The sequence below is a fragment of the Eretmochelys imbricata genome, chromosome 15 (assembly GCF_965152235.1).
Source record: "Eretmochelys imbricata isolate rEreImb1 chromosome 15, rEreImb1.hap1, whole genome shotgun sequence".
NCBI classification, from domain to species: Eukaryota; Metazoa; Chordata; order Testudines; family Cheloniidae; genus Eretmochelys; species Eretmochelys imbricata.
This window is the reverse complement of record NC_135586.1, coordinates 31,823,875-31,845,732: the sequence shown is the minus strand read 5'-3', so window position 1 is coordinate 31,845,732 and position 21,858 is coordinate 31,823,875.

Here is a 21,858-nt window from a genome sequence, read left to right as displayed (position 1 = left end):
TCTGCATTTTTTGTTGCTGAAAAAAGTTGTGTGAACAATGTCACTCAGCTGTCGTCTCAGGAGGCCAGAGTCAGGCCCTGCTCTGCCAGAGAAGCCCTGCGTGGCCAGCCTTGGCAGGTCCCCAGCTGTACCATAGGGATGGCCGTAGTTCCCAAGCTCACCAGAGGGCCTTGAGGATGGACCCACGGATGCTTGCCAGGTGCTCAGACACTCTGGCGACAGGATACACGGAGTTTGGAGCTGTATTGTAGACTGTGCCACTCAGAAGGGCTCTGCAGAAGGGTGGTGGGAAATATGGGATGTGGCTGGAAGCGTCAGCGTGTGTGCGTGGGGGGGGTGTGGAGCAGGCAGGGGGAGTTCCGTCCAAGCTCATGGCCCTGAAGTGCTATTGAATAGCCACAGCACCCTTCCATGTCTGTGTCTTTGCCAAAACAGGTGGGCAGCCACACGGCCAAAAGCCCAGATCTTCTGGCTCTCTGCAGGCAGCGAAGGCTTGCGCTGTCATTGTGTGTGCAAGGCTGCAGAACTGTTCGGTGTGCCTGACCCCCTCCCTTTGCTCCCACGAATCGTTTCCCCAGCCAGTCGGAGTCTTCCTCGCCCAAGCCCTGCTGTCCTATTACCAACCACAGTGCGGTCTCCTATGGACAGTTGTCACAACAGACGTGTTCCCAGTGAAGCTGCACCAAGGAGAAGCTGCTAACAAAATAACTTATCTCATCTGCATATCCAAATAATTCCATACAGTGCTCGTTACCATATTGGGATGACAACAAAATAAATACATTGAAAAGCCAAACCTTTCCCCCATTGGGAGGGGGGCTGGCAATTAGCAGGTCTTTTTGCTGCAGTCATTAATTTTTTACAAGCCTCCCTTATTTTCACTGGTTCCCCTGGTTAATAGTGAGGAGCAGCCGCTTACGCCATAAATAAGTTCCACAAATTCACAGATGCACCAGGCTGTTTAAGCAGGGAAATTGAGCAGCATATGTCTGAATGGTTAATTGACTTAATTGCTCTTAGTTGGACTATTAGCACACTTGATCCACCCCAGTGACCACAATACTTCTTAATGGGGTTCATTTTATTTGGATGCCAAGCTCCAGTTACCATTACAGGGAAATTTCCAATTGCTGATTCCCTCATAAATATATAATTGTAGTCATAGGCTAAATAAAGCCAGCAGGCTTTAATAATGAACAGCATTTGACTAAGAGCCTTTAAAGGATGATGGAAGGTTCTTTAAAGACCTTAGCTATTCTTGAAATGTAAATAATCTTTGATGCTTCTATTTTTAATGATGCTGCATCCTTTCTCCAATAGAACTAAACACTGAGAGGTAAAGCTGCAATCTACTGTGAGATAATGTCTAGAGTAAATAATATGCAAAAAGCTCTCCTTAATTCTCTCTCTCTCCTCTCCCAGGCCATCAGGTTTTGATCAAATCAGTGGTGAGTTTTTCTTTTCTAAGCAGCTACAGGTGTGTTAGTGGCCTGACTGGATGTTCTCTCTCCTGGTGCAGATTCCCACTTAGAAACATTAATGGAAATCTTGCCTACAAACATATTTTTTTAAATTAAATTTTCCACACCACTACTACAAAAAGCAATTCTGGACCAAGTTCTGCCCTCCCATAGGTGGAAGGAGCTGGTGTTGGCTTTGCTGGGAGTTCTGTGGGCAGACTCTGGTCCCGAGCCATGCATTACGAATGTTTATATCTATAGGTCATGCATAAACTTCAAAAAATCTTAGCGAGAAGTCTCAGATTCCATAGCTTGCCAGGCCAGAAGGGACCACTATGATGATCCAGTCTAGCCGACGCCCGAGAACCTCACCCTGGGATCTGAGCAAGGAGAAAACAATCCCTAATGCAGAAACAAGCTGGCTTGGGAGGCAGTGGGTGTCCAGGCTGTAGGCTGGCTGGGAAGTGGGTCACCCTGCCCTGTTTTCAGTGTCCAGAGAATGGTGTATGTTTCTGTAGCTAAGGAGACTGATGCACTGCACGTGTTCTGGACAGCATTTTCAAGTGCTTCCAGTTTTGTTTCCAAGTCTCTGTTTTTTTCAGCCTTCCCAGCTCTTGCCTTGCTTGTAAGCACCACGAGCTGAGCCCAGTTTAACTTTAGATGATGGCTTTGTTTGTAAATCATTACCCCCGTGTAATAGTCAGGCAGACAATTTTGGTGGGGCACATACTATTGTCACAACTGTGTGATTCTAACACTGCAAAGTGGAATTTATTAAATCTGCCAAAAATAAATAAATCACGGGATGTACCAGTCAAGATCTATTTCTGCCCCAAGGAAAATGTTTAGGGCAAATCTGAGCAACTAAGGTGATGAATTGAGAGTGAAAAGGACTTTTCAGCTTTAACTCCAGCATTGCTACCTGCTCTGGAGACATTATAATTATTCCAGACTGTTCTTAACTGACCTAGTAAAATGAACCTGCCCAGCTCTGTCCACAATAATTCCCTATGATTTGCTAATTCATGTGGAGAAGACATTACTCCTAGCTAGTCTGTTAATCTTTAATTCCTAACCATGAGTTCATTTACTCTGCACTGGTTCCCTACTGTTGCCAAACAGGGAGAATTACATTAGTTATTTTCAGCTAATAGGGAACTAGTTAAAATTAATGTAATCTTTGAGGTTAGCCTAATTGTCTGCAAATGTCTCAGTGGCGCAGCCCGTGGCTGGATGATACAGTTTGGAAATGCACACAGATTAGGGGAGGAGAGATGTATATATTTGCTTTAACGAAACCTGTGTTTTTCACTAACCAAGGTCCCAGCCTGTGGAACAAATGCCTTGCTACTTACTCTGGGCGATTTCATGGTTTGCACTGGGAGGCACAAATACCTTGTTTGGGAGGAGCAGAGAACTCGCTCTGCTCAGCAACACAGCCTCAGAATTCCCGCTCTGCTAAGCGTCCATGCTATGGGGTCCTTCGGTAACGGCCAAATGCTAGAGAGCAGCACACAGCCCGAGCAGCCAGGCTTGAAAGCAGAGATGCCCCAATGGCTTGGCATGCAGGGAACAAGCTACAGAGCTGCTGTCAATCCGCTCTGCACCCAATAGTGCAGCTCCAGTGGCTTTGTCAGCTCCTGTCCCCCTCATGTGCCAGAGACAATACCCAGGGGATGCTTCCCCAAGCCAGCTGTCCCTCACCCCCAAACAACAGGAGCGGGGCCCTGATGGAGTGGAGCGGTGCTCTGTACATCGGGGTACCTGCTGGAGCAGGACTGTCCACGCACCACCTCTCTGTTTCCTGGCTGCTGTGATGTGTGGTGGTGCGTCCCCCTCCAGGGAAGTAGGGGAGTAGAATCATAGAATCATAGAATATCAGGGTTGGAAGGGACCCCTGAAGGTCATCTAGTCCAACCCCCTGCTCGAAGCAGGACCAATTCCCAGTTAAATCATCCCAGCCAGGGCTTTGTCAAGCCTGACCTTAAAAACTTCCAAGGAAGGAGATTCCACCACCTCCCTAGGCAACGCATTCCAGTGTTTCACCACCCTCTTAGTGAAAAAGTTTTTCCTAATATCCAACCTAAACCTCCCCCACTGCAACTTGAGGCCATTACTCCTCGTTCTGTCATCTGCTACCATTGAGAACAGTCTAGAGCCATCCTCTTTGGAACCCCCTTTCAGGTAGTTGAAAGCAGCTATCAAATCCCCCCTCATTCTTCTCTTCTGCAGGCTAAACAATCCCAGCTCCCTCAGCCTCTCCTCATAAGTCATGTGTTCTAGATCCCTAATCATTTTTGTTGCCCTTCGCTGGACTCTCTCCAATTTATCCACATCCTTCTTGTAGTGTGGGGCCCAAAACTGGACACAGTACTCCAGATGAGGCCTCACCAATGTCAAATAGAGGGGGACGATCACGTCCCTCGATCTGCTCGCTATGCCCCTACTTATACATCCCAAAATGCCATTGGCCTTCTTGGCAACAAGGGCACACTGTTGACTCATATCCAGTTTCTCGTCCACTGTCACCCCTAGGTCCTTTTCCGCAGAACTGCTGCCTAGCCATTCGGTCCCTAGTCTGTAGCGGTGCATGGGATTCTTCCGTCCTAAGTGCAGGACCCTGCACTTATCCTTGTTGAACCTCATCAGATTTCTTTTGGCCCAATCCTCCAATTTGTCTAGGTCCTTCTGTATCCTATCCCTCCCCTCCAGCGTATCTACCACTCCTCCCAGTTTAGTATCGTCCGCAAATTGGCTGAGAGTGCAATCCACACCATCCTCCAGATCATTTATGAAGATATTGAACAAAACCGGCCCCAGGACTGACCCCTGGGGCACTCCACTTGACACGGGCTGCCAACTAGACATGGAGCCATTGATCACTACCCGTTGAGCCCGACAATCTAGCCAGCTTTCTACCCACCCTATAGTGCATTCATCCAGCCCATACTTCCTTAACTTGCTGACTAACTTGCTGAGTAACTGTGTGGGATGCTCGTTTTGTCTCTCCCACAGTAAGAGATGCCCATGCACAGGTTGGGCTGAAGAATCATAGAATCATAGAATATCAGGGTTGGAAGGGACATCAGGAGGTCATCTAGTCCAACCCCCTGCTCAAAAGCAGGACCCATCCCCAATTAAATCATCCCAGCCAGGGCTTTGTCAAGCCTGACCTTAAAAACTTCTAAGGAAGGAGATTCCACCACCTCCCTAGGTAACGCATTCCAGTGTTTCACCACCCTCCTAGTGAAAAAGTTTTTCCTAATATCCAACCTAAACCTCCCCCACTGCAACTTGAGACCATTACTCCTTGTCCTGTCCTCTTCCACCACTGAGAATAGTCTAGAACCATCCTCTCTGGAACCACCTCTCAGGTAGTTGAAAGCAGCTATCAAAAGAGAAAGACAAAGACCCTGAACGTGACTCTGTTCCGCAGGACGCCCGGGGAGAGGGCAGAGTACAATCAAACTCCACTGCGCCGGGTCAGAGATTAGGCTCCTGGCCAGGTTTGCACCCTATTCAAAGATATGGCGGAAGGGTCAACGAGCATATCAGCTGTTCAAAGCCTAGAACTTCTGCATCTGAACATTATGCCTGCCAGACAAATGTCCCGTCCCTTGTATTGGCCCTGCCATCAACACCTGGTAGGCAATGGAGTGAATCACAGCTCTGGATTGCCTCGGGGACTTCGTGTTCAAAGGGGGCCTGAGTCCGAAAGGAATGTCAGCCTCAAACGTTGTTTAACCCTGAGCAATAAATAGAGACATAGCACCGATTTCTTCCCTATTAGCACTACGGTCACTGACACCAGGCTGCTCACCACTGGCCAAGCATCTGACCAGCTAGCTTCACCCCTAGTGACAATCAGAACCTTTTGACAACGTATTGGTACCGACCAATTATTGATGCAAATTGTGAGGTCAGTCAGCCTGTTCCTCAGACCAAGAGCAAATGAAAAGCAGATGGTGGTTTCGGCAGAGACAAGGTCTCGGGATATGAAATAGTTTCACCTGGTGCCTTCATTTCCTATGAATTCCTTTTGAAAATGATCAAAGCCAGGTAGAGTATTTCGTCTCTCCATTGCCTATCTGCTTGAGCCCATTTCAGCCCAGGGAGTTTAAAGGGACAGTGTACTTTATTTTAAAACAGACTTTAAAAGAAATATTTGGCATATTTGCATGACCACCCAAAACAGCTGGTTTTATACATTCCTGATGCGAGAAGAGCAGAAATGGTGCTAACAATACGCAAAGTAGCTAATAATTAGTTCAGTACAATGCTGTGCAGTACTTATGAAGTTGGCATATCCAAAATTATTACCAGAAACCCAATCTTAATCCTTTTTAAGTTGGGGGGGAAATGGATCAAAAATTACGATGCTATCAAGCAGAAAATAATCTTCCGTCTGCGTTGCACTGATAAAAAATAGAATATATAATTACCATGTAAACCCTGCTTATGTCTGTGATTATATGTTGCTGCCATCTCCAGGTCCTCAATGTAAATGACTTAATTGGGTTTTCCTAATACACGGGTACACAGAGAAGGAGTGAGCCTCTCTGATCTGGCAACGATGCCAATCCGTGCATCCAAAGGCCTCCACTAACCCAGAGCATTCCAGATCAGGTCCACTAATCACAGCAGGACTCTCAGACTCCCACAACTTGCACCTGGAATGGGGAAATCCAAGGAGCGTGCTAAGTTTTAAACAAGCGCACACAACTTTCCACCAAGTGCTAATGTGAGGTTGAAGTAAACAATCACTATCATTCCTCCCTCCTTTGCCTGCTGAGTCCTGGACTAACTCCATAGCGATTGTTTATATGTACAGGTAATTCAAGATTTCAAGGGCTGCACTTGTTAAGGGTTCCCTGCAGCCCTGTCTCTCGTCAGGGCTCCTTGTCTTGCCGCACGGTCACAGTTGCCTCTGGGTCCCAGGCTTTATTATTATTGTTAGTTCGTATTATGTAAGGCAGCTCCAACTCACTCCAGCCAAAGCTCAGGCCTCCATTGGGCTGGGCACTTTGCAGAGTCCCCGCTCTAGAGAGCTTACAGTTTTGCTGACAGCTTACAGTTTCCCTTTCCCTCTCCCCTATCTGCAACCTTAGTCTTCTTTCTTCTTCCATGGTGCATGCTAGTCGTACTTCCTTCTTTCTCTTCCCTTCCTCTCTGTAGCTCTACTTTGTTCTCTTTTTAATATTTACATGGTAAGCACAATAAGCAAAGTTTAGCTGAATTCTCTTACAAAAATATTAAATTCACCCAATGTGGAGAAGAGCCACAATACTACTAATCATGTCTGTATTTAGAAGGTGCCCATGCCTGAAGGGCTATCGAAATCAATAATGGAAGCAGTGGAGAAGGACAAAAGATTGCAATACCATGTCTAGACGCTAAAGTACTTGAAAATCAAGTCATGGGATTAGCTCCACATAAGAACAGACTGGGCAGACATACAGCAACCAGTGTCCAGGATTGAAAGCAAATTGCAAAAACTCAGGAAAGCTGGCAAAGCTAAAAGGATGCGCTCTCTTTGTTTCTCTGAATAGTGCCGAGATAGATAAGTCACTGCCTATAAAAGAAAAATGGAATGCAGAATTTCAGGGTATTACAGAAGATAACTGCTGGGCAGGAATTTTCCCAAGTGCACACATCACCAAGTCCTTCTCACCGTCGCCAGCAGAGAATTCCCAGGGAAAGCAATCGCACGTCTATTACACACCACTGAACACTAACAGAAAGCAATGCAGCAGCCCAGCCTCTGCTGGGGAAAGTGTGAGTGAACACACTGCTCATGCATTCTCAGGCCTGGTCAGATACCCACATGACTGGGTGACACATTGTACATAAAAGCTAAGAGAAAATTCATTTTGGGTGTAGACCCAGCCTATGCTATGCTGGTAGAAACCTCCCCAGATCTATGAAATGAGGTCTAGAGGTGTTTATTCTGGATATTAGCAAAGCACGTCAGCAGGCTACGGCTCAGAGAAAAAAGCCCTACAATCACAACATAGCCAAACAAAATCTGACCTATAGGACAGACAGGTTTCAGAGTAGCAGCCGTGTGAGTCTGTATTCGCAAAAAGAAAAGGAGGACTTGTGGCACCTTAGAGACTAACCAATTTATTTGAGCATAAGCTTTCGTGAGCTACAGCTCGCTTCATCGGATGCATTCCACTTTTATGCATCCAATGAAGTGAGCTGTAGCTCACAAAAGCTTATGCTCAGATAAACTGGTTAGTCTCTAAGGTGCCACAAGTCCTCCTTTTCTTTTTATAGGACAGACAGATAGTCCTCCTGAGATGGCTTTTAGGATCACTGAGCTTTACCCAGTGAGCTACTTGAAACACACAAGCAACAAAGACAAAAATAACCTTGACCTAAAACATAATTTACCACAAAAAGATACAGACTAACACGGCTGCTACTCTGAAACCTATAATTTACCACAGACACCAGTGTATTATTTACACACTAAATAAATAACACCTGAACTCTTACCCAGGCATGCCAGTGTACCTACAGAATCTGTGTATGAAAGCTCAGATCCACAATCACTTGGATAATAAGTATCTGTGTATACCAACGAATACCTGCCCATGGATATCATCTATCTAGATACAGCATGCATGATCTGCTCAGACCATGTGCATTTTATTATGTATAAATATGTTGCACCAGGTTCCCTTGTTCTTACCTATATACCATGTAACAATAGCAAACTTATACACCCACGCATTTTCCTTTATACTATACATTATATTTACTAGAACAGAGAGAATAGTTTTTCAATAAGTTTGGCCATTTTTCTGTTCATGACATTTAAGTGAACAGAAAGCAAAGTTGCCGAATGTATTAATTATTCTAAAATGTTCTTGATTTTGTTTGGTGAGTAATTCTTGTTCTGCAGCACACCTGAATTGAAAATTGCAATTATTACCACAATCAAATATACAATTTGCCTGGTAAGTTATGAGTAACCAATGCCACAACTAACCTATATAACTTCAGTAACATCATGATTCTGTATGTTAGACACGGTCTATGTTGCTTAGATGAGGAATATGGGTGGTAATATTTGAAATACATGCTAACCTGCAGAGTGTGGATGCTGAATTTCACCATGGCAGATGCAATTCAATTTACTTTCAGTGAAGATTCAAGCATTTGACCTCAACATTACCAGCAGTAAGGCACTGAGGAATGTGTGTAATTCCTGTTAACGTTTATGTTGTTCCAAGAACTTGTCAGGAAGTGATTTTAGCTGTCAAAAAATTCAGACTACATGAAAATAATTTTGCTGTCATCAAAAATTTTCCATGAAAAATTTTGGATTTTCATGGAAAAACAAAATCCCTCAATTTTTGGTTTTAAACAAAACAAAGCAAAACAAAATGTCAGTGCTTGGGTTTGGGGTTTTTCAATGAAAATCTGAGTGTTTTATTTGAAAAAAAAATCTGCAAATAATTCTTTTCCAGCAAATCCAAACTCAGTTTTTTCAAAGGAAAGAACTTCTTTGCTGACAACAAGGTCAACCATTTCTAGTTGTGGCTGGGTTATTTGAGCTGATCTCTGAAAAGTGAGGGATCTGTTTATTTGTTTAGTATATTTTAAAGATTGGCAAGGCTGCCCAACGCATGGGATGGGGGCTCTTTTATTATAGAATGATTGATTGACTTGGATTTTTACAATCAATGATATGCATAGAAATGGCCCAGGATAGGATCAAATCAAAATTTGATTTGGAATTTGAACAAATATCTGCTGTGTCTTTTCCACCATTCCTTCAACTCCAACACTTACCTGTGAATTAATCTTGTAAATATCCCTATTCAAGCAAACAAATGTAAAGAAAGGAAATCATGCAAGGGGAAAAAAGATCACTTTCCATCATTCTCCTATGGAAATATATATAATTTAATAAACTCTGATTTCTCAGGATACAAAGTCCATTTGATAGTAAAGGTCAGAAGCATTTCCATTCACACAGACAAGCTTCCAGTTATAGATGGCCAGGACTGTCAGGAATATACATATTCATTGGCTTGGACAATTAACATTTAAACTACATCAAAACTAGAAGCTGTGAAGACACAATGCTCGACTCCTGATTGTTCTTGGCTCTTAAATTACCTCTTTCTCACTCCACACACCAACTGCAGTTGGGTAATGTTCTGCCACCCTTCCAGGAGCATTCCTCACACTCTAAACACCACAGTACTGGCCCATTTCTTTATTCCTGGGCCATCTCCTCACCCAGCGCTCTTACTCTCCAGAGTCCCCGCCCCACAGAATGTGGTTACAGCAGCCTCCACTGTGTATCTGGAAACACTGCTTTGCTGCTCGTGCACTTAACACATCTTCCCAATCTGATGTAACACAGCTGATAATAATGCTTCTGTCCATCTGCAAGCCAATTGTTTATCCTCCTTGTAGCGCTGTTATCCAGGCAATACCTCACCAGTCAGATTGTGGTGCAATGCTGTGTCACAGCGTTTCCTAAGATCCAGATAAAGGATACCAGCTACCTTACTAGTTTGTTTTGTCACAAAAGGCTATTGGGCTGCGTTGGCACAAATTCTGCTTCCCAAACCGGGTTGGCTACCCTACCCCCCTTCCTACCCCCTCGTGGATCAGTAATTGAATTGTTAACGTTTTCAAGCATTTTACCTGGGAGAGAAGTCAGGCTAATAAGCTGGTAATTCCTGTTTTTAAAGACTGGAACAAAATTAACCATCTTGCCTTCCCGAAACCCCATCCAGTGTCCAAGACATGCCAGACTCGAGCAGTAGAGTTTTCACTTTTTTGCAGCTAATTTCTACAGCACCCAGGCATGTTTCCCATCTGTTCCTAGACATTGCAGTTTAGAATGAGGTTTTAAAAAATCATTTACAGCCCCCTTAATGCAGCCTAGACCTACTCTTTACTATGTACAGTAGGTCCTGAAATGGACTCTCAATGTGTCTCAAATCCCATTTCTCTCCTAACAGAAGTGGCTAAACCAGATCAAATACATATATTTGTGTTAAGGGCTCTTCTTTTATTGAGTCTGCTGTGCCACATATCCCAACTTTATCTGGTGTCTTTCTCTCCCCTCAATATGTCTGAAACCCTCTTGCTTCTTGTCACTCCTCTAGTCAATGGGATCTCGCTGACTTTTTTTTCTTAATTTTTCTTACTATGTTGGACTGATATCAAGCAGAGGTGAGTTTCTCTACATCTTATTTATGAGGCAGTTTCATATTCCTCGCTAAGACCCCAATTCAGCAAAGTGTTTAAGTCACCTCGATCCATTCAGCCCTCCCAGAGACAGCGCAGATCACAACACGCTGTTCGTTTTGTCCTAGCCAGTCCTTCAGTCACCCACTGCCCAGGCTGTCAGTGGCACTGGCCACCCTACCAGCTTAGCACACCCCAGCCCCAAACCCCTGAGTTCAAGCCATCTGCTTGCCTTAGCCTCCCAAGTAGCTGGGATTACAGGCACATGCCTCGGCACCCAACAGTGTCCAAATATGTCCTTAAAATACAAAATGTTCTGATGCATGGTGGCCTGCTGGACAAGTGGTGGTGCGTATCCCAGAATGCATCAGGCCATTGAGTATGGTGCTGGAAAAAAGGATCAGAAATCCCAGAAAGAAAAACACTCCACGGAAGGGAGAAAGAGTGTAAAATCCTCCGAAGGCCTCACACTGTATCTCGTTCCCAGTCGCTTTACTACGTCTCCTGCTAATGTCAGAGACATCCTCATTGTCGAGCATTAGCATTGTCTAGCATTGGAACAAAGACATATATTTCACTGGTGATTGTTCCCTGGTATCCCCTAGACTCTTGGATTTAGAATAAAGCTGCGGACTACCTAAACCACAGCTTGCACTTCCCAGATGGAACAGTCCGTTCTCTGGAAACCTGCATCTGATCAGAATCCATCACAGGCCGCTGTATAGACAGCTTTTTCAAAAGAGCTCGTCCATACAATATAAAGCCTCCATTTTAGTGTGCTCAGTCAAGGAATAGCAGCTGAGGATGGGAGCATTTCCTTAATGAAGGGGAACGTCCAAGGGAAATCTGTGAATGGATTGGAAAAGTCATGGGCTTAGGATCACATTGCGTCTGCTGAAAGATCCTTCGCAAATGGAGGTATTATTGGTTGGGGTAACTGATCCACCTCCTGGCTCCGAGTCAGAAAGCATTAGACATCAACAGAATGTGCTCTCTGGGCTGGGAGCGTCTCAGGGTTAGACGGGGAAAGGCAGAGAGAGGGGACTGAAAGGCTAGAATTGTTTAAGAAGGTAGGATAAAGTTGGGCTGGTAATGAAGAGACAAAGGCAGCAGTGCGCTGAACATGCAGATGAGATGATAGTCCCAGACACTAGGTCCTCTTTCCACTGACAGCTGTCTTCACGGGGATGTGACCCTCGGAGGAGCCACTATTCCTCCCCCCACCCCCATACTCAGAAAGGTTACACCGGATGCTAACAACCCGCTTCCCCCTTTTGGGGAGCGTCAAAGGGTCGACTCACCATTGGAGCCCCCCTCGTGGCGGGGTGCAGCCTCTCCCCTTCTAGTGCCCCGTGCCGACGGTCACTCCAGTCCCGCAGGGCTCCCCCTTTCCTCGTGGCTCAGCCCTCCAGTCAGGTCTCTTTAGTCCTACCGCCTCCGGGGTAACAGACAGTCCAACAAAAAAAGGCCCAGGCCCTCTGTTCGGCCTGCTGCCCTCCATTCTGGGCCAGAGGTTCATACACCCCTTTCCCAGGGCTCCCAGGCATCCTTTCCCCTTCGGAGGGGCTCCAACCTACCTTACCACTGGCCGGTAGGGGAGCCCAGGCCCGATCTCTATGCTGGGTTCCAGGCCAGGGACCCTAGGACAGGCAGCCAGGGAGTCACATCACCAGACTCCTTGCTGCCACCTCCATGGATTTCTTCCTGCGTTCCCTGTCAGCAGGGTTGTAATGGCTGGCCTGCCCCTTATAGGGCCAGAGGCCCGGAGCTGGCCAGCACCATACAATTAGCCCTGCCTGCCCCACCTGGGCTGGGGTCTGGAGCTTTGTTAGTAGAACCAGCTGGGTCTGGAGTCACTAGTGCTGCTAGAAAGAGACACAGAGAAAGGGAGATGCTCAGAGAGAGAGACTGACTGACTGAGAACCTGCCTAAAGAGTCTGCGGGGGAAAGGGCTCCAGGTGGGGAAGGCCTGGCAGATCCCAGCATGAGGACTGGGAGCCTGGGCTTGCTGGGGATTTGGGAACTTTTATTGTGACTATTTTGGTTAGTTATAGAAATCCAGCCCCAAAGAGGGGTGCTACTGAACTTGAGAAGAGTTTGTTCTGGAAGTTTGCTTCAGGGCCCTAGGCTGAAGAAGAGGGAAACTGAGTCAGGGCACCTGCAGAGCATCCTAAGGCAATATGTGGGGGCCTTAGGAGGCAACTGGCCCATTCACAAGGCCTCTCCAACTCACCCATGTTGTACACAAGGCTACCCCTGCCTGGAGCCCCCCAGTAAATCCAAACCAAAAGTATAGGTTTAAACTGACCTCTTCCCTCCTCAGGAACGCTTGACCTTTCATCCCTCTGTTGTCAATTGAGTGACTGCCAGGGCTTGGTCCCTGGGACCCCAGTTGCTGCTCTTTTATCAGGGCTCTTCACCAGAGCTTGCTCTGCCCTAGTTGCCACTCATCTCTCCTGGCCTCTTGCCAGACTCCTTTCCTCAGGAGAGGATCCCAGGCCAGCCATCCGTCTGGGCTTCCTCCTTGACCCTCCTTAACTTCTGCGTACGGAGACACCCTTTTTTATTGCCATGGGGCCTGCTACTGGGTCTGAAGAAATGTCTGCGACCACTGGGCACACATCCCAGACCCAGTGTGATGCGAGCATTACCACAACTAGTACAGCCATCATGGCAGCTACAAAACCAGATTCTTTTTCAGCGGTACTAGGATCTAATTCTGGTATGCAATGTACCATCCCTACTCTTCTGTTTTTTTCTGGTTTTGGACGCATCAGCCCTCTTTTTCTCCAGACTTCCTTTATGTTCACCTCCCAGCTCAGACTCTGCTTTAATTAGGACCCCCCCCCCCCCCAGGTGCCACCGTATGCCTCAGTTGGGCTCTCTAGGTCCAGTATCCCTCTTACTGCCAGTGTGGGGATGTGACCCATCACAGAGAGAAAGAGACGAGTTTCACCACACTGCTGCAATGCCAGGAAATCCCCCTGGGTGCTGAAGGATCACAAGGGGGCAGAGGGGTGCTTAGCATCACCCCGGATACAGTTCGGGTCTTCTGTTGATTTTCTTCCACCTTTCTACGTTTGCTGATGCATGTAGGATACCACAGTGGGTCAAGGCATGTAATTGTAACTTGGAAATCCTATTAAACTCAGCCTGCTATAGGACATGGCATCCCAGCAAATCTCTACCTCTGGGAACATATTTCTCCCATCATGTTCTCCCCTACTGATCCGTTCAGTGGACTCAGCAGAAAAGTCCCATTCTGGGGAGAGTAATAGGGAAAAGCTCATCATGAGGCAGATCCTCTCCAGGTCTGTGCCACCAGGGGATAGTTCAGGATAGGGAGAGGCAGGTACAGCCTGCTATAGCATGACATTTGCACCTCTGCCCAAGGACTGGCCAGGGCTGACATCTCTGCTAAGCCCTAGTGGTGCACAGTTTGTGCTGGCCCTGTTCACACACTGCCATTTCTGGATATCATATAACTAGATGAAAACTCTTTATGAACCATTTCCAAGCAGCCTGCAGGCTGGAAAGCCCAGATCCTCAAAGGTATTGCAGCACCTAACTCCCATTGAAATCAGCTTATTGCAGACACTTAGCTTTGATAACAAGCAGCACTGCCGGAACAGAAGAAAAGGGGTGGCATTTGCCACCTAAATAGTTCACTATGGGTAATTTCTCCAGTTCTGTCCTAAGTCTCTGTGCAGAAATCTGTCCTGGGATGAACACCTGTACAGTTCTGCATAAATAGCAGGGCCAAACTCATGTGCAAAGCCATAAAGCCAGCATGGGACGCACACTAAAAGCTCGCAGGGCTGCATGTATTGATGAAGGTACGTTTTGTCTCTGGGCCTCCATAAGGCTTCTGCTTCCCTTCTCTTGCGCCATCCAAACACCACTCGTTTCTGTGACCTTCCCATGGGGAGGAGAGCTCCGTGAGGAGCAGCAGGGGAAGTTGGACCGCGTGCTCCACCCCCACTCCCTGCAACCCAGAGACTGCAAAAGCCTCAGTAGGATCACCTGGACGGGTTCTTGTGTAAGGATTTGGGGTTTGGCCTCAGAGTAGGCATGAGACGCACACAGGATGCACAGGGAGTGCCGTTGTGCTGTTAAATGAGTTGTGTGTCACTTGGGGGGATGCTGCATGTGGCCTCTGGAGTGAGGTGCCATCTTGGTGCTGGATGAAGAGGAGATTTTATTTCACAGACTTGAGCTTGTGTGTGTTTGGTCCCAGCTTTGCAACCCAGTTACAGGCTGGTGGTTGGTGCCTCCACAAGCTAAAACTGAAGAGCAAAGATTTGGGCTGTGCTTGGTGGCATGCTGAACTTTAACAGACACATCTGGTTTCAGGGTCCAGGCAGGAGGTATGAGATAAACAGTTAACACCTGTTCTTCAGCGAGCATAGAACTGCCCATCCAGGGGGAGCTCTCCTACACAGAGTCTGTGTGGAATCCTGCACGGGGCCATGATCCCAAACCAAGGGCGAGACATGGGAGAAGAGCAGAGCCAACTTCGCCCCAATGCGTTTTCAAGGCAGACGACTCCTTCCAGGACTGAGGTGCAGCTTGGTACAAGGACCCTGGCTGTGCCTGGAGCAGTTGAAAGAAGCAGGCAGGGGATCATTGCCAGGGGAAGGGGCATTTTCTGCTCCTGTTGGTGAGTGCAGAGAGAAGCTGCAGGCAGAGGATTGCCTCCATTATAGGTAACTGGGCCTATTTGTGACCTTCTTTCCCTATTAAAGTTCCCAGCAGTGATGGCTGCAGGGTACCTGGAACCCGCAGAAGGTGCTTTGGGGCCTCTTCCAGGCAGCCGTTTGTAATCCCAGGTGGGAGGTAGGGAATATGGCTCCTGGGTGGCGTGTGTCAGAGTAGGAACAGGGAGGGGAGGGGGGTTGTATGAAAGCCTTAGGGTAGCTCCTCTGTTGCACAGGCAGCTTTAACTCTGGCATTTCCTAAATATTGCGTGCTTGACTCTCAACCTTAACGCTCTGTTAATGGAGAGGGTTGGGTTGGTTGGTTTATTCATGTAATTATGAAATACATGATAAAATAAATATCCTTTGTCGAGTGTGTCTTCTCCCTAGTTTGGGCGTCGTTACTCCCTCTGGCCCCTCCACACACACATGAGCACCTGGCTCATTTAGCACATGGAGTTTTTTCCCCGGACATGCTTAAAAACAAGTTGCCCCATTGTTAAAAATAGAGACTGGTGCAACATGACTGGACAGTCTTAAGGGCAAATCTGCACATTGTACATCAATGCTTCAAGCACACAACTGAAGGAATCAATAGTTCAAGTATATGCCTGTATTTATTACATATTCAATTAATTAGCTTGTGCTCTTTCATCAATATGTTAAGTGATAATAAAATTCTCTTTACTACAGAAAATATTAGACACTGTATAACAAGTAATTGAGCATTAGCATGTGCAACTATCAAGCTACAAAGAAACAGCAGGAGGGAATTGTATAATGTTCTCCTGCTTAAGCCCACCTTGTGTGATTAAAGGGAAACAAAATGCCATATAGAAGAGATTAAAAACATCTTGTGCTAATATAGATCTAAAGTCATCAAAGTGGGAGAAGATTAGAATGAGCCAATTCTGGATTTCAAGTTGTCGTGTTGTTTGAAAGGGACTACATGGAAGCCTTCTGCTCTGCAGGGCTTTCAGATGGCAGTTTTATCTCAGCAAAGAGGGATCTGAGTCAGACTATTGGCCCCTTACCAGCAAAGACAATGGGTCTGATGTACACATCTGGCAGAGGAATTCTGCAAATGAAGGCACTGTAGGATGTCAAATGTCGCCATGAGCCATGACCTGAAGAAGAGCTCTGTGTAAGCTCGGAAGCTTGTCTCTCTCACCAGCGGAAGTTGGTCCCATAAAAGGTATTCCCTCCCCCGCCTGGTCTCCCCCGGGAACTCGAGACAGTCTTAGCACTGCACATTGGTTTTGTGGGGAATATTGCGGTAGGACAGCTAGCAGTTCTAGGAGCAGGAAAGGTGGCCTTGTGGCAAAAGTGCAAGTGTGGGTTCAATTGACAGATCTACCACCAATTTCCTGTGTGGCCTTGGAGAAGTCCCTAAATCACCACATCTATGAAGTAGGATTAACAATCCGTCTTTTGTCTACTTAGCTAGTCAGCATTTGGGAGAGTGAAATTCTCTTACTATTTGTTTGCCCAGTGTCCCGTATAATGTGGCCCCCCAATCCTGGTTGGAGCATCTAGGTTCTTCTATAATAATTAATTAATTAATTAATTATCTTTACAGAAAATCTCTGGTGCCTGCATCTGAATTACTGCTCTTCAGTAGAGAACTAATGTAGTAATCTGAAATCTACAGTCTGGGGCATTCTGGATTCCAGCTGTCCAGAGGCAATCAGTAAATAATGTGGGGAAAGGAAGTCTTGTGCCTGTCTAAAAGGAACTGTGTTTGAGCAAATTGCACAATCGCATCAGAATCCTGCAATCCCCACTCTACTAACAAGATAGGAATAAAAGCAGGCACCCACCATGTGCAACTCAATGAATATGTTACATATAAGCCTGCAAAACGGAATGCGGTGTCAGCCAGTTCCGTGTCTGCTGAGATTTGCAGTAGGAAGACATACAGGGTGCTTTAGAATTTTGAGGTGTTCCTGACTGGGACAAGCACTGCCTTTGACAGTACTTTATCTTGCAACCGAGAAAACTTAACTGGATCCATCTGGTTGCCGGGAAAGAGGAAACCAGTGGGTGGTAGGTCTGCGGACTTCAGACAGAACTGAGGATGAATATCTATGATTCGATGGTATAAGATTGAATGTTTTTCTGCTTTGTCAACCTGCCTTTCCAGAAAAATGTCAGGACTGGAGAGACATTCTGCGTCACCCTCACTTGTACACTCACCACGTAACAGCTTTAAATACACAGTGATAAACAGCAGCTGAAAAACACCATGTTACAATTTACAGTGTATTAATGAGCAATCTGGTACATATGGGTATAAATGACAGTGTTCCAAATTAATACCAGGGTCATTAATGCATACAGTAGCAGGGGAAATAATTAGGATGAATTACAGCTATGTGGCTGCACTGACTATTTTGTGAGGGTGTAAAGTTCTTAGCTTTTCTCCGAAGTCACCTAGCTTGCTGGGCGGGAAGATGCTTCTCAGATGCTGTCTGTGTTGCAGTTGCACGCAAACAAACCAATCAGAGCCGGTGGTTCTGTGTCTTTCTGTTGCTGCTGTTCAATTAACAGCTGAAACTGCCTCTGGCCGTTAACAGAAAACAGTGTATTTCTACAGTCAAAGTTGAAAGGACGCTTTAGTCAGTGTTACTTTGAATAGAGCTGGATTGCGAAGTCTCCTGCCCAGGTGAGGAGGGTGCTACATAAAGACATTGCCTTGCTATTAGTTCTATTTTATTATGATAATTGTTAGCTTGGAGACCTGGCAGGCCATCGATTTGTTTCCGAGGAGCCCAAATGAGGCAGCTTCGTTATATGTCGTCTTCGGCTGAAGTTGACACTGGCATTCTCCCTTGTACCCCACTGGTTATGGATGTGCAGCCTGTGGTAGCGGGTTTGGTTGAAGCAGTCTTTGAAAGCGAAGTAGGTGATGACAGAAGCCTTGTCTTTCGCTGGTCGGCGAGACGGTGCTGCAGGTTGACTTTGGCCGGCTCCGTTCCCCTTATGGGAATGCTTCCGGCCCTGAGCTTCACACAGACACGCTTGAATGGGAAGCAGAGCAGTCGGAGCGCCACATGACTGGCTGGGCTGCCAGGGGAAATGGAAGCCAGGGAGGTCAGAGGTCACTGCTTCAGTTAAGTCATGTACTTGGCAAAGATTTTGTTTGTATAGAATGGTTCAGAGACGAACAAAGAGCTCTTTTTTTGGTCTGGATTAAGAATAATACCACGTGTGATGTAGCCAGCTCAGAATAGGTGGATAACCTTTGTGTGTTCACTTGGAGAACAGAGTTGCAAGGCTACTGCACAGGAGAGCTGAGGTTTCCCCTGTTAGGCATTAGAACAGAGCATGTCGGAGTTGGGGAGTATATTTCCTTGCAGCTCCGTGAATATTAATGACTCTTGACCCCTTCTGAAAGCAAATGTAGGAAATTAAAGTGTGAAAAAGCTGAATGCCCAGAGTGTTAGAATCTCCGTTCATTAGCTGTGACGTCTCCAATAAAGGAGCAAGGAAATAGCAGGATGTAAACCTGGTTAAACAGTGAATACAAGTAGGGGTAGTGAGAGCATACTAGAGCACCGTGCCATGCGGGCATTTACAAATCATCTAGACAGTGGGATTTTAATGGCTTTGAGGGATGAAGGTTCTTTGCTGTAAATAACATGTTCCTTTTAATGGCCTTGATTCAGCAAAACACTTAAGCACAATGCTAAATATTCTGTAAAGGACTGAACAACTGTACATGAATGGCTGGAATCTCATTCCACCCCAGTCAGTTCTGACGCCAAATTCACTGGTTAATGTCTGCAAATTAATTGGGCTTCTGCTGCTCAGTGGACCTCATTATACATATCTTCCTTGAGTGGTTTTCTCACCAAGCTATGCTTTATGGAGGTCGGGAAACATCCCGCTGCTTTTTGGGAGGCTCCTGCCTTCCTCTTCATGCACAGTCACTGGACCTGGCTGGTAAATGCACAGTTATTTAGCAGTGCACATTTTCACAGCATGCCAGCATTCCCCATTCCGGCTGGGAGAAGAATACTGAATCTGTGCATCATGTATAATGCAATGACCAGCTGAGGAATTTGTGTACTGATTCATGTTTACATCCTTTACCCCAGTGTTTTACGAGGTAGAATGCCTCTGTCTTTGTCACTGCTGATTGCCCTTCCACTACTTCTTGCATGTTATAGTTTCAGACAAGCAACCTTCACCTGAGGACATGTCACAGCTTTCCTGGTTACTTGTCCAAAGGGGAAAACATTCTTTATCTCCTTCACTAGCTTGTGTGCTTTATGATGCAGTAATATGCTCTGTTATTGGAGCTGCAGCCTTCCAGTTTAGCATGAGATACATATTATGTATATTTCAGTGATTCTGTACATATTCGGCGTTATGTATTGAGCCGACTATCTCAGATGTTATGCAAATGAAGGAATAAAAATCTGCAATATTTTCCAAGTGAAGAAAGGGCTCCATTTCAAGAGATATCGATTTCCATGGTAAAGATAATTATTTACAACACATTACAGTCTGCAACTTGGGAACATTCTACACAATTGCCAGCTTCCCTTTTGTAAATGGACATTTATTGAATCTAAACAGGTTCCTGCCTCATTGGTGACAGGGAAAGGATAGTGCCGGGAACGAATTGTGCAGTGATTGCTCGCTATTCTGACGGGTTCAGGAAGCACACAGCTCCTGCCCCCTTCTAGAATGCTTTGGCTGCGGAGCTATTCTGTTGGTTGAAAGATCAGGAATGAGGGAGTTGCTCTGCATGTTTCCCACAGAGCTTCACTCTCTTTCTGACTTAGGCTATGTCTACACTACCGTCTACGTCAGCATCATTTGTCTCACTCAGGGGTGTGAATAAACCATCCCTGAGTGACATAAGTTACACTGACCTAAGCACCAATGTGGAAGTGCTATGTCGGTGGAAGAGTTTCTCCTGCTGACATAGCTACGGCCGCTCGTGTTGGCGGCTTTATTATGCTATCGGAAGAGCTCTCTCCTGTCATCACAGAGCGTCTTACCAGGTGCGCTGCGGCGCTGTATGTGTGCCCTAAGGCAAGTTTGGTTAGCAGCACACAACTGAGTCACCATTGCTATTTGCTGCATCAAAATACGATTCACATTTGGGTCCTTTGAGGATGTTGCCAGTTTATTGGGACACTAACCTGCAGGGGAACTAGTGGTGGAGATGGAGACCAGTGAAATTTCTGCAGCCTTCAGCAGCTTCTAAAGCAGGGTAAAAGCTCCTACAGAACCCCTCTGCTGTGATACAGTGGCCTTTAACTGAGCCTTTAGCATTAACCGAGAATCTGCTCCCTTGCGAGATAATGGCACCCTCCCTCCCGCCACTTTGCCAATCAATGGGAGAAGGGTCAAGCCAAAAGTTTGGCCACTTGACTTTGTGGGCCTGGATTCGGTCTCTCCCTGCCTGGGGAGGAGGCAGCCCACCAAGAGCGGTGGGAGTGTTCTGGAATTCAGGGGCACTGACAATCACTGGCTGGTGGGGGAGCAAAGGCAGAACTGGGGCCAGAATTACAAATGACTTGTCTTAAGTGACTTTTGAGTTTAAGACGCAAGCAAACAAACAAGTTCTAATTGGACACATCACAGCTCTCTCTGTGTATATTCTATACTGCACATTGAATACCTCGCATTTTATACACAAGTATTAAATACCCGGCTACAGATATAGTGTGTGTGTGGGGGGGTTAATAAAATACAAACTTACATTTCCCTTTTCAAATGAAATTAATGTTCTTCATTGCCAGGTCTAAGACATATTCCTTAAGGGTAAGAAGTTTATAAAAAATTTAAAGTAACAAAGGCAAACTTATAAAAAATTCATCTTTTCGTAGTGATTGCTCTATAAAAAAGAGAGAGTTTAAGAGCGAATACAAAATTCACAGGGTTAATTTATTATGTAAACAGAGGAGAAAGATGCAATGGGTGTGAACTAAACTAATTGGCAACAGAATAGCCCAGCTAGCCCCTGCCTGGATCTATGATTCACCTGCTTACAGCTAAGTTGAAATGTCAACTTGATTTTTATTTGCGTATTCAGTAAATACACAGCAGCTAGATATTAGAAAGGGGCTCAATTAATTCAAGGAACTGTGGATCTTTTAACTTCTTTGTAGCTGGGAGGTCATGAGGGTAAGGAGCTACACACTGTGCTTTCCTGCGTATCATATGCTACCTGCCATGGGGCAGAGAGGGTGATTTGTTACAGTGTCCAGAGAAATATCCACCTAGCGCAGTGATTACAAAGCACCACCCTGAGATAGCCACTCCTCCGTGCAATGGTTTATGGAGGTGTTTGTTTGGCTTTGGACTATTGCCTAGCCAAATATCCCTCAGACACTTAACAACAGCACCTAGAGAGAAGGCGAGTTCCTATCTCCTGGCTCTTCTCAGTCACTTTTTCACTCTGTCCAAACTAAACCTAAACATGAGCCCAACCCCAACACTAACCCTCAACCTAAACCCAACTG